The sequence below is a fragment of the Barbus barbus genome, assembly GCF_936440315.1.
Source record: "Barbus barbus genome assembly, chromosome: 22".
Classification (NCBI taxonomy): Eukaryota; Metazoa; Chordata; class Actinopteri; order Cypriniformes; family Cyprinidae; genus Barbus; species Barbus barbus.
In genome coordinates, this window is record NC_136750.1 from 14,099,118 (window position 1) to 14,112,597 (window position 13,480).

General features: G+C 40.1%; 1 pseudogene across 1 annotated transcript in view; it reads left to right on the forward strand.

Moving 5' to 3' along the window:
* Window positions 1–8,748: 8,748 nt before the first annotated feature.
* LOC306888652 (cilia- and flagella-associated protein 45-like) overlaps window positions 8,749–13,480 on the forward strand; it is a 28,285-nt pseudogene continuing 23,553 nt past the window's right edge. Inside the window, exons 1-4 of the transcript in view lie at window positions 8,749–8,862; window positions 10,640–10,759; window positions 10,841–10,974; window positions 12,970–13,114. The product of the transcript in view is annotated as a cilia- and flagella-associated protein 45-like (transcript). The remainder of the gene's footprint in view (window positions 8,863–10,639; window positions 10,760–10,840; window positions 10,975–12,969; window positions 13,115–13,480) is intronic.

Below are 13,480 nucleotides of genomic sequence, written 5' to 3' on the forward strand. Positions count from 1 at the left end.
AGCCCTCGTGCTCCAGACGCATCAGTCTTTCATTCTCTGCTCTGGCTTGTGCCTTATTCTTGCATCTGTAACTGTAAAAAGTACACAGAAACAATCAACAGCAAATTAAATGGTTAATATTTAAAGTTGAATTTAGAAAGTTTGCAATATTATTTAAGTTCAATTGTGTAAAAAGTTTACCATTATCCTAACCCCTTTACTTAACCCTACCCCTGCCTAACCCTTGGTTTAAAAGCCCATACCTTTATGGAGACCCTTGTGGTAGTCTTATCGAAAATCTCACCTCTGAGGAGATCTTGTGTGCCTCTGGGTAGCATAGGGCCTTAATTAAGCTTTTGGACGTTTTCAGAGGGTTTATTTGAAGAACTTGTTTAAGCTTAGAGGCAGTTATGCGCCCAGCTTTTTGTCAATACCAAATCCTGGATGCACACTGGCACACACAGCCTGAGAAGGGGTAAGCTCTTCAAATGAAGAAATTCTGGTACAGCTCTGCAGGCACTTTAGGGGTAGCTGCAGAGTCTCTGGTGTTCTGTATTCAAGAACAGTTTTAGGCAGTATACATGATTTGGGAACAAATTCCTTGTAGTAATTCTCCCTAGCCATCAGTGTAGCACTCCTTGGACAGTTTCTGCTTAAGTACTCAAAAAACCTATCATACGTTTCTGACCCTCTCTTTACTCTTGGACATTGAACTGTTTTCTCAGCCTTGGCTTGTTCTGTTGACTTCCCAGTGATGGCATCGTCCATTTCTCTTTTTTTTTTCTTTTGCTGAGGAAAAGTCCATAAGAACTACTTGAGCAGCAGGAATCTGTAAAATTTGAAAAGCATAAACAGCATTACGTAGGCTACTGACCATTTAAGGAAGCTTACAGTAACTTACCATTAACACACACATATGTCCATAACATGGAAAATTTTATATATAACTGAAGGAGTGGAGGGCACATCTACAATAACCGTCATAATAATATTAATTACAATATTTCTTGAATAATTATTAATCAAAGTTACATTTATGTATGTTAGACAATAAGTTGAATATGGCTTTAGTCTGCCATTCTACTCTGCTGCTCTCATTGTGTGTGTAACCATGCCTTGAAGTGAGATAAGTGTTTCTCTGCATCTGTGTGTTAGTATCTGTCTGTACAGAGAGAAGCTCAGACAGTCCCAGGACAAACGTTCCGCTGCTGATGTCCAGCGTATCAGATATACGTCTTTGGAGAGCCATATTGCATCGCACCTCTGATCACTTGTCACTAAAATAGTCATCAGAAGATATGCTTCAAGCTTGCGTCCATATGTGGAAATTGAGTTTATCTAGGTTTTAGAACCAATCAGAATGTTGATGACTTATGCATTGACGTAATTAGCAACCTCTGTTAATTGTTGAGGATTTTGAATAGTATGCAGAGCGGCCTACGAACTCCATCGCGAGTGTTGAAGCTGACTTCTGCTGATGAAACTGAAAACTATTTCTTCAGTAAATTTTAATTAATCGCATCTCTGACTCCTTGTCTTTGTTCATCATACCTGGTCCATGGGTTTTAACTGTTATTCCCCTACATAACATTGCAACTACAATGTGTTTTGTTTGTCTTAGTCTAAGACACAACCATATGAATTGTAGTTGCAGTGTTTGATCTTACTTTCCCTACAGAAGTGTGTTTTACAAATTAACAATTGCTGTCATTTCCCATAGTAGAGTAGGGTACAAAACAGTGTATAGCACATTTATACACCTTTGGTACATGTGATGACATAAGCCACTTGCACTTTTCCATTGTGCAGGAGGCTGTAGGCTATCTCGCACCAGCTTCAATCGAAAAAAGAACTGCCCCTACATGAGAACAGGATTCTGACAATCTGAAAAAGAATATAATAGAATTTCTTAATCACAAATGGCTGATACATTAAGATACAATAAAATATTAAAGGTGCATTAGGAGATATTTTAGCCTGATAGCACTGAAAGCAAACGTCCCAGCCTCCCTGCAATCGCCGTCCAAGTACGCCCCTTTTAATATCTTAAATTGTTGTCAAGAGCTGTCTCTTTAATACCGCATGGTTTCTATCAGTGGGGATTTCTTTAAGACTGCAAGGGAAGCTCGGCTTCCCCTATAATGTCAAAAAATTAATGGTCAAACATGTACAATTGTGTTAACATTTTATTGATTAAAAATGCGTTAGAACACGTTCATCTTGAAGACGAGTTCGTTCAGAATCAGCTACATATAGCAGGTGACTCGATTTCCTTCTCATATATTCCCGTAGCATCAGTGTATTTGCCTGTTGAAGCCTAGCGTCCATTGACTTCAATGGGGCTGCTTTGAACAGTTTTTTTCAGTGCTTCGAAACTAGACATTGGATAAATGCTGCGATTATGTCCCGCCCCCGGACGCTCAGCGTCTCTGGGGGTGAATGGAGGAGTGGGTGGGGCTGGACTCCGGGCTTCTGCATGATGATTGGAGGGTTTGTCGAAAGACTGCATCTCCTTTTGATTGACAGCGATTGTGTCCTATAAGAAATCGCTGATGCTGAAGCTATTCGAGCCAGTGTTGCCAACTTAGCGACTTTTCAGACCACCCTAGCGACCTTTTTCCCCAAAAGTGACTAGCGACAAATCTAGTGACTTCTTTGACAAACCCTAGTGAGTCTCTGTGATCGCTGGTACTGCCGCAACGGCGCGAGGTCAGCGCGCACGCACCTCTTTCTCTGTTCAGTGAGCGGCTGAGAGGAGCAGCGCGTTCAGTTCAAATAGATATTATGTTGCTTCTCTAATTTTACATGCAAATATAGCCGAAATCACAGCACAGGAATTGTCTTGTCTTATCTTGTGTGTATTATTTGATTTCATCAGATGACGGCTCAATTATAAATTAGGATTTTTGTGCAGACTAACTTCTTGGGAGGGAGAGCTGGTTATGTATTCTTAAAGGGCTGCGTTTCAGTCACTATTTCATATTTATCCCGTTGACTGACAACACAAACAGTAAAATATATAAAGGAAAACAGTTTTATTGAGACTTTGGCTGCATTAAAATACAGTATGAGCACAGAGAGACAAACAAATGTAAAAGGCAATATGACGCGATGATGTAATGAATATGCTAATTAGCACATGACGTCATCAGCTACTTTCCATCGAAAGAAGTTGGTAACACTGATTCGAGCTCAGTCCCATAGTGGACTTTGCAAGTGTAGTCAAAAGACAAACTGCTGCAACCTATTTCTTGATATTTGCTTGGCGAAATTACTGGCCAATTTTCATTATACATTTCACACAATTATACACCACATTCCTTGTTTCAGTTTAACCTAATTCCCACATTTCCTCCGTCGAGTTTAATCTTTTTTTAGATCGTTTGTTCATTCATTCATTCATACAGTAGGCCAGGCGGTGAACTAGCCAGCTAGCAAACTGCACACGATGGCAGAATTTACATATAAATAAATGGACAATTTTTATGATGTAGGCCGAAAATTTGCTTCCCCTCTTTGAAAGACCAGCAGCCACCACTGGTTTCTATATATGTTGCTGCTGATTGGGCTGACATTTTTGACACACCCACGAAACAAGAGAAAACATATCTCAAACCCCGTTGCACATCGTTTCCAGGAAACATGTCGTTCAACCCACGTTGTACACTGGTGTGAGCCTGAACGTGCCCGAGGTGTGTTAATTAAGTGAGACATCTGCACAAAATATGCAGAGCGGGGGCGCGAGGACTGGAATTGGGAACCGCTGGGCTACATCATGTGTCATTCACCGGTGAGAAAACTTTATAGCAAAGTTAGTAAAAGTACTCCAATACTAGAAAGGAAGATCGGGTTGTTGATGTTTGCCTGCCATTCTTGCACTGACTGCATAGTGTGCGTGAACGCGCTGATGACGTATCCTGCCTGCACGAACAGGCTGCGCAGAGGTTTACAAATACAGATGTTGACAGGCAGGTAGGAAAGCCAATTAAAATGCTCGGACCGAGCGTTTTGATTGGACGAACATTTCTTGGTCCTACACCTTCTTTATATATTTATATAGCTCGATGAAACCGTCTATATACCACTGATCTATATATTGGTCAATACCGGGTGTGTCTCACTCGTACTGGAAAGTGAAGCTGTGGGCTCTTTGATCGCCCCCTGGTGGCTGGCTGGAGTACAGGTCATAAACCCCGCCCTCTCCATGTAAACGAATGGGACTTGAGTCATAACAAAAAAAATAATTACACTTCCAATACAATTTTCCAAAATATGATTTTGGTAATTTAAGGTAGTTGTTATCACGCTGATATATGTTCAATTGTTCGTTTTTGTGCTAAGTTTGATTTTAGCTAGTATTTTGATGCTATAAAAACGGGGCGTGTCGTTATGGTTGATTGGATCTGCGGGAGTTTGATTCTGCGGCTCCACCTCACGACTCTACTGCGCAGACTCGGGCTCCAAACGAATCTCGGGCTCCAAATGACGTAATTTACTCACGATGGCAGCGGCCATCGTAAGCTGTATGTAGTTATTTCGGTTTTACATTTGGTTAATACGATTTGTTGGATTATTGACGACTGCTTTCTGCCTCACCATGGTTCGTAAGAGAAGACTTTCGGTTCACTCAGAAGCTACAAACGCTAGCGCAAGCTCACTCGTTAGCGTTAGTTGTGGGCATGACTATGTTGCCTCTATGAGTGAGAAGGATTAATTTAGCCTGGCCGAAGAAGAGTTTCCAGCTCTCCCTGTTAACGTTACACCAAGCAAGTCACCAGTTGCTAAGAAAAAGGCCAGTGACATTGCAAATTTTAATGTTGATGTCTCGTCTCAGTTAGACAACATAACGCAGATAATAAACTGTCGCTCTCACACAATAGAGCAAAAGATCTCCGATCTGAATGAAAAAGAGGATGCTGTGACATCTGAGTTGCAGTCCGTGGCAGCAAAGGTGATGTCCCTAGAGCGACGCGTGGATCAGGTTGAACAACCGATTAGTCAGATGCAAAGAAGAATAAATGATCTAGAAACCTACATGAGACGGCGCAACCCGAAGCTCATAGGTATCCCGGAGGTGGCTGATGAAAACATCCGTCTTGAAGTCGTCAGGATTTGTCAGGCTGTGTTGTTGCGATGTTGTTCATCATCTCGGAAAACCACAACAGGGCAGCGGTGATGGTAGGCCTAGAGCTACCATAATCCAGTTTTCTACACGCACCTTCAGAGATGTCATTTGGAAGGCAGCCAGAAATTCTTCTTTTCTGCACGACAAAGGTCTGCAGTTTAGGGAGGACTTCTCGAAAGGAGACCGCGAAAGAAGAATGAAGTTATGGCCGGAAGTTCAAAGGGCTCGAGCGGCTGGAAAGACGGCTTATTTTGTCGGAGCCAGAGCCTTTGTACAAGGGGAAGGTGAAATTACTCTCACCAGCTGAGATAAAGTCGAACTCTACTGTTTGATTCGTTCTGAACTGACACTAATTGCTTGGAGTTATATGTTTATATAACATGAAAATTTTCGGACTTAACTATACCTTGTTTTAATAGATGGAGCAGAAACTTTATTGGCGTTACCAAAAATATATGTTTTTCTTTTTTGAACAAGAGAGGCTTATTTGCACTAAAAAGTCTTCATATGGTGTTATGTCACATTTTTGACCTTTTTGACAAACTTAGTTTCATATAACTACATAGGTTTAATTAGGTTATAAGTTTTTTATTTGTATAGTTGTTTATGTCATTTTCTATTATTTCTTTGAATGCCAGGGGTTTAAGAGAACATGTCAAGTGTAAGGCCTTGTTTTTCTTTACTAAAAGTTTTAATGTTGATTTTGTATTCTTCCAAGAATCTCATTCGGTTGCCTCTGATGTGAATTTTTGGCGTTCACAATGGGGCAACGATATTTGGTTGTCTCATGGATCAGTACACTCAGCTGGGGTATGTTGTCTGAAAAATAATTTTGGTGGTGAAGTTTTGTATTCAGAATGTGATGAAAACGGGCACTTCATTTGTTTAATTTTAAGAAGTTTCAGTGAAATTTTTATAGTAGTTAATATTTATGGATATAATAGTAAACCAGACAATGACCAGTAATTATGTTTGTTAGAGGAGAGACTTCTTCATTAGCTACAGAAATTTCCTGATACTTATTTAATTTTAGGAGGTGATTTCAATGTTTTTTTGAATGAATCTATTGATATATGGCCACCAGGACGACCCTCAAATTTAAACTCTAATATAAAGCAGTTTATGAACAGGTTTGATCTTATTGATATATGGAGAGAATTAAATTATTTTATGTATACTTGGAGTAATAAGGATGGCTCTAGATGTTCCAGGATAGATTTTGGCTTCTTTCTAATAATTTTGATAAGAATAATATTCAAGTTAATATAATGGCAACTCCATTAACTGACGATAAAGCTATTTCGATTAAAATGTATATTTCTCCAAATGCAAACTGCAACAGGCAGCACTCATACTGGAAAATGAATAGCTCTCTGCTAAAATTAAGTGAAGTTAAACAGGAAATGGAAAGACTAATTAATTATTATTGGGTTAAAGCCAAAAGTGAAAGATTGTTTAAATGTAATTGGGAATTATTAAAATTTGAAATCGGAAAATATCTGAGAAAATTTAGTAGTACAATGGCTAAATAAAAGCGTCACATGGAAGAGAAATCTGTTGAAGAGATTTTATCTTTAACCAGTATTCCTACTGATAATTTATTGGATGAGCAGAGAGTGCGCCTAATGGAACTACAAAATAGGCTTTGTAAGAATCTATAGTCTGCCTCGACCCAGCTTCCACTCCGCTGTAATGAGGACTGGAGTGTGACAACAGGGATAAGATCCAAACGCAAGCTTTATTATACAGATCGTGGTCAAGGCAGGCAGGGTCGATCACCAGCAAACAATAACATCCAGGGCAAGGCAAGAGAGTAAACAGAAACACAGGCAATGGTCAAGGCAGGCGGCAAACAATCAATAACCAAGAGAACAGTCCAGAGTCCAAAACACAGGCAAGGCAAAAACAAGATAATGAGAACGCTCAGAAATGTCCAAATACAGCGGAACAAGACTTTGCAAAGGCCTGTTTGGCATGGCCCTCTTTATATGGCCGCCAAACAGGAAGTAACCATAGAAGCAGAGGGAGCAGTAACAGTCTGTACTAGGGCAAGAGCTCCCTCTGCTGGTGTGGCGTTACATCCGCAATTTGTTTGATCATGCTCATTTCCCAAAATGGCTTAATTATTGCAGAGAATAAGAAAGTCAACAGTTGTTTGTAGACCATTTGGGATGATCACATCCTGAGCAAAAGGTGACCAATTGTAAAATGAGAGCAGGTGTGGGACACTGAGAACCACCTCAGACAAAAGGGGTGTCAGAACTTAATTAACATACAGACTACAACTGTTACAAAAGGAGCAACTTCATTTACATGTAGGGTAGTGAACTGGAAATGTATAAAAGGTTTAAACTTATGATGTTCTGGGCTCATTCCAACACCGTTGAACCCAAGGTTCTACATGTACTTTGTCACTGCTATGCTGCAATAAACTTCTTCATCAAGATCTTCAAAGTCCTCTTTACTTTTCTTACATTGGCGAGCCACCCAACGAGGGTTTTCAGAAAAAAAAAAAAAAGCGGGGAAAAGGTAAGAAAAGCGGTTTCTTTCTTATATGCTGTTTTTGTCAGGGAACCCCCTTGTTTTAAAAAAATCTAGAAAAGAAAATTAAGGATAGAAGACAGTCTGGTTTAGTCAGTATGAGCAGGAGGAGTTCTTAAGCCTATTCTTTACAAATTCTGTTTAAGATTCTAACTGAATCAACCCGAAGCAGTGTGGGGGCAGAGTTGTATTGGAATTGTTGTTTCTAAAGTAACTGAAGCAAAGTGCTTAAGTCAAAGTTTCTAAAGTAACTGAAACTTGGTGTTGGTCTGTTATAATTCTGTTAACATTCTAAAGTAATTGAATCAGCCCGACGTAGTGTGGTAGCAGAACGTCTCGGTTACGTATGTAACCCTCGTTCCCTGAAGGACGGAACGGAGACGTCACATCGGATGACCGACGAATTTGGGATCTCGCCAGAGAGACCAACCCACTTCGAGTGTAACTAAACGAGCCAATGGACATTGGCATGCGATCATTGCATCCAGCTGCCGCTGATCACAGCGTGAGCATAAGAGGCAGCAGGTGCACTGCATTAATTCATGCTTTCGCTGAGGAGCCGAGCCGGTGACCCGGCAGTTCAGCGGTGGTACAGCGACTGTGGCGACGGGACGTGATGTCTCCGTTCCCTCCTTCAGGGAACGAGGGTTACATACGTAACTGAGACGTTCCCTTTCAGTCAGTCACTCCGAGTCACATCGGATGACCGACGAAATTGGGATCCCTACCAAAGCGCCACAGAAGCTGCCCCTTCCAGTGCCCTGTATAGGCCTCCTGATCCTTCCTATAAGGCAGACGATAGGACCGGGCTCTACACAGAGAAGGTCAACTACTGTTGTTCCTTGAGCAACCCACCAGTAGGACTTGGATAACACTGGGAAGCGTGCCCTTCCGCTTGGAAGAGGCACACTACGGAGTCACCTCCTCTCAGAGGGGGTTAAGTGACATTTAGACATGTGAAGTAACCCCGTAGGGCCCTATAGCACATGGAAGTCTCTGAGATGGCTTCATTAGAGATGGCAGAACGTGGTCTGCCAGGGGAAACACGGCTCTAATAAGCATACCGTGGGATACACATATGGGATCCCGACAGGGTCTCTTATATGGGCACTAGCCCCACACCACATTTCAAGAATTCATTGGCTGAAAGGCCTGGCGCCGGACGCTCCGCCACGTCCGGAGACCTGAGTGCTGGAGGACTCAACAGGGTTTACCTGGTTAAGGAACTCTCTGGAGAATTAGGCGTAAGGACGCCGCAAGCCGACTCTGAGCCGGGCCTCTCAGTGCCACTACCCGTTTGAGCTGAGATCACAGGAGGGAACCGGTTCGACACGTAGGCTATATAACCTAGCTAACGTGTTGGGAGTCGCTAGCATGTTTATAGCATGTCGCTAGGATAGATAGATAGATAGATAGATAGATAGATAGATAGATAGATAGATAGATAGATAGATAGATAGATAGATAGATAGATAGATAGATAGATAGATATAGTACATAAAAGGGAAGTCTGATTGAGCCTCAAAGGATTCTGGGAGTTTAGATTTGAATTTTGACAGTTGGAGTTTGAATATGAATGAGTTTGAATGGATTAGAAATAGTACATAGAAGGGAAGTCTAATTGAGTCTAATGGGCTTCAGTTTGAATTTTGACAGTTGGAGTTTGAATAGTCTTGGCTCATCTGAACATTCCATGAATGTAAGTCTATGGGATTTTTATGATCTTTATGATTTTATGATAAGCTCTAGGAGGAGATGCGTTCAGAAATTTGGCTAAGAAGAATAATAATAATAAGCTTAAGTAGAAGATCAGTAGGTTGGCTTTCTCAAGATCTGAAGATTTATTTACAAACTGAACGGGTAGCACACAACATCAGAACTCCGACAGCAATTACGGATATACAACGTATTAAACATATCAAGCTTAATATTCATATGTGCACTCCAGATAGATTAGATTAAGTTACTTGCCTTTCAATGACGTCCTGTCACTTTATTAAAATTAAGCAAAACAGAACGACAAATGTCTACTTTCACAAGTCGTCAAGTTCAGTATAGGCTTGTAGTAAGCTGTCTCTTTGCCCGGAGACTCAATCAGATAACAAAAAGTGTCGGGAAATGACACCAGTTGGGTCGTTTGGCCAGTCACAGATCCGACCCAATACGGCTCAGTTTTTTGACGTATCTTGCTCTGTCGAGCGGCAGAAATTATTCTATGTAGACCATTCTGGGTCAGCACCATGGTTTTCTAATGAGGGCCAAGGATGGATAATTTTCTCCCACTGGCTGTAACCCCAGTCACCACGTCTCCATGGAAACGTTCACAACAAAACGCTGTGGTCAACATTGATGTTACTCTCAATTCTTTGAAGCAGCTTTTAAAAACTGCTTTTAACACTATTTGTATCCCTACCATAACGTCTGACTGCTTTTTCACTAAAACTCAAACAAAATGGTAAGTGCTTTTTAAAACGAAACCCTAAATTATGGTCAGAAACAATTAACTGTTCGCTGTGTAATTTACACTGGAGTTCAGGGTTCAGAACCGGACACATTTTTGAAGTAAGTTGAAGTAAAACATTACGTTAAAGTTTCCTGAAGTCATGGACAGATGCTATCATCGTAATAAAATGCTGTTTTTACAACAGTTCCAGCAGTTAAACGGTTCGTTTTTGATTCACTAAAAATAACCGTAAGAGATATATATATATATATATATATATATATATATATATATATATATTACTACAATTAACCATAAGATATACTACATAATATATATTTTTGACATTATGGGGACTTAATACAGCTTAGAAATCATACTAAATTAAGTATTTTGAATGCAGAAAGTTTTCTGTGAGGGGTAGGAGTAGGGCTAGGGTTAGAGTGTTATACTGTTTGTACTATGGAATGTTATACAGCTTCTCACTAGTTGTTCTTGATAATAAAGGAATCATTAAATTCTTTAAGATTCGCATACCTCTTGCTTTTCAGCCTCAAAGTGCCACATCTTCATGTGGAAAACAGTCGGGCAGCAGCGCTTTCACTCGCCGCTATCGCACACGAGCCCTCAACTCTCATGTGGATGAGACCCTCTTTGGGACACCAACACAGGTAGAAATAAGCCTATACTGCACAATTGTCTTGGAAATTTAATGAAAATAAAAAGGAAGACTCAACTGACTTTTGTCTCAGCATTCTGCTGGTGATATGAAATACGATCCTGAAGGCGGAAGCATGAGATTGAGGACACGCTCTGCTCCTGCACCCAAAGAGCCACATTTAGAGACAGTGCGTATCATCACTAAAGACCTTATCAGGGACCTCAGGCAAGTAGAAGCAAAGGGTTTTTGCAATGTATTTACATGTAGTTGTCCTTGAGGTATTTGAATTACCTGTTTGGACACCGACTTAAACCAAGTGTCAGAGAGTTTGCACAGAAACAGCTTCGTCACATGATTTTATCCTACATGCAGCTAGAAAAAAATACGAGTCAAAATAACTTGACATTGTAATTATAGTCTACATGCCTCTGTGTATTGTTTCATCATTGTTATATTAGTGCATAATCATTATCATGATTTAATCAATCATGATTTAAAAAAAAGAATTAAAAAACAAAAGTACATAATTGTATGTGTATAGTTAATTATTTTTAGTATCGTAATATAACTTGAAGTCTAGTAGTTATACTTTTATCAAAATACACAGCAGTTGATCTTTTTTTACCAAAGGGAAGCACTCTTTACTTTAATTAGGAAGAATAAAAATCATAACAGAGACATAGGTATAAGTATAGGAGCGGGGTAAACAGATAGGGGACAATGCACAACACCCCTCAATCAATTCATCTGCATTCTGCACACAGAGATATTTCAGACTCAATACAATAGTGCTATAAATAAGGCTTGTTACCACGTTCACTAACCCTTCCCTCCCACACCAACCTTGATCAAACTCACCTGCCTGTAACTTTCTAATGATTACTGAAGACCTTGATTAGCTTGTTCAGGTGTGTTTGATTGGGGTTGGAGGAAGCTAAACTCATCAAAGTGGACCTAGAGGGCCAGAGTTGAGAACCTCAGCTCTAAGGTATATCTTCAACTATCCTGTCCAAATGGTTTTTGCATTAAGACAAGAGAGATGTGGGAGTTGGGAATAAGAGTCAGCGCAAAAACCCAAAATCAGACACTAATCGAAATGACTTGGGCCTCGTTCCTGGAGCCCCCCAACACTGCATGTTTTCCATGTCTCCTTTATCACTGACTACGTTTACATGGACATCAGTAATCTAATTATTTACCTTATTTTGAATAAGACAAGGTTAAGGTGTTTACATGAGTTGCTTTTAGAATATTCCTTTCATGTTCCCGTTTTACATGTGACGGTACATAGATTGATTAATGGAACGCGTCATTATGTCACCACGCGACGCCATCCAACGTCCCCTCCAGAATTTCACATATAAACATATATAGTTTGTCTTCGTGATGATGCCATACACAGTTTTGGGTGTTTCATTTTTAATTTTATGAAAGCTTCAAGTGCAGTTAATTATTTGTACATGCATACAGACGACGGTGGAGTTGAAGCTCTTTTATTTGCCGTCAAATGGTTGACATGTCGTGTGTGTATCCTGTCGCAAAATGCGGCGAAAAGTCCTACACGATGCTAATAATGTGTGATTAAGGTGTGTACGTCTATACTGCACTTCAATAATGCGACTAAAATAAGAATGCTCCACATGTCTTAATTCGATTTGTGTTTACTTCAATTATAACTTTAGCCGAATTAAGGTAATGAAAAATCTCTGTTTACATGGTAGATTCTTAATCAGAGTATTGTCTTAATCGTATTCAAATTGGAGCATTGTTGTCCATGTAAATGTAGTCACTGATTCCGATCATCAGCTCATTAGTAGAGACTTCAAGATCTGAAATGGGTGTGTCAGACAAAGGAGAGATGCAAAATGTGCAGTGTTGGGGGCTCCAGGAACATGGCTGGGAACCACTGAAATAAATAAATAATATATTTCCTGTGGCAACTGGGAGAAAATAGGTTAAGTTATCCCACACTGAAATTGGTTGTATATGTAGGCCAATATGTTTGACATTCAATTTACATCAGAACGATTTCATGTCAGGTTTTTGATGTCAGTTTTATTTTTGATGTTTTTTTTTTATGTTAAATTTGATGTCAAATTGATGTCTTTTCAACATCAGTTGCCCACTGGGAGGTAAGTGCATGTTTTTATCCCAGTACGTCATGTTTTGTGTTTTCACTGCTTGCCCTATGTTTAAGCTCATTTTTGGTTGTTGAACCAGAATCCCAAATGAGGACCCATCTGGGCAGTCTGTCATCCTGACCTCAGCTGAATTCAGGCGAATCATGGTGGAGGCTCAAGTTCCTAGTGAAGAGGAGAAGGCATCTGTGCTGCAGGCCCAACGCCAAGCCCGTGAAGAAGCCATGGTGAGTCATAATTATATGTTTGAACCCCAAATGAATGCATGATATTTTTAGGCTACTACGTTACGTGTATTCTAGTTTTTTTACACTGATCAGCCATAACATTAAAACAGGTGAAGTGAATAACATTTATTATATTGTATTGTTACAATGGAATCTGTCAAGGGGTGAAATATATTAGGAAGCAAATCAGCAGTCAGTTTATTGATTTCATGTGATTGAAACAGGAAAAATGGGCAAGTGAAATGATTTGAGCATCGCAGTTTGCTGTGTAGCTGAAGAACGGTTAGAGTGCTCATGATCACCTAAGTCCACCTCCAAAGGAACATGATAAAGTGATCAAGATGTTGCCTTGGCCTCTTCGCCAGA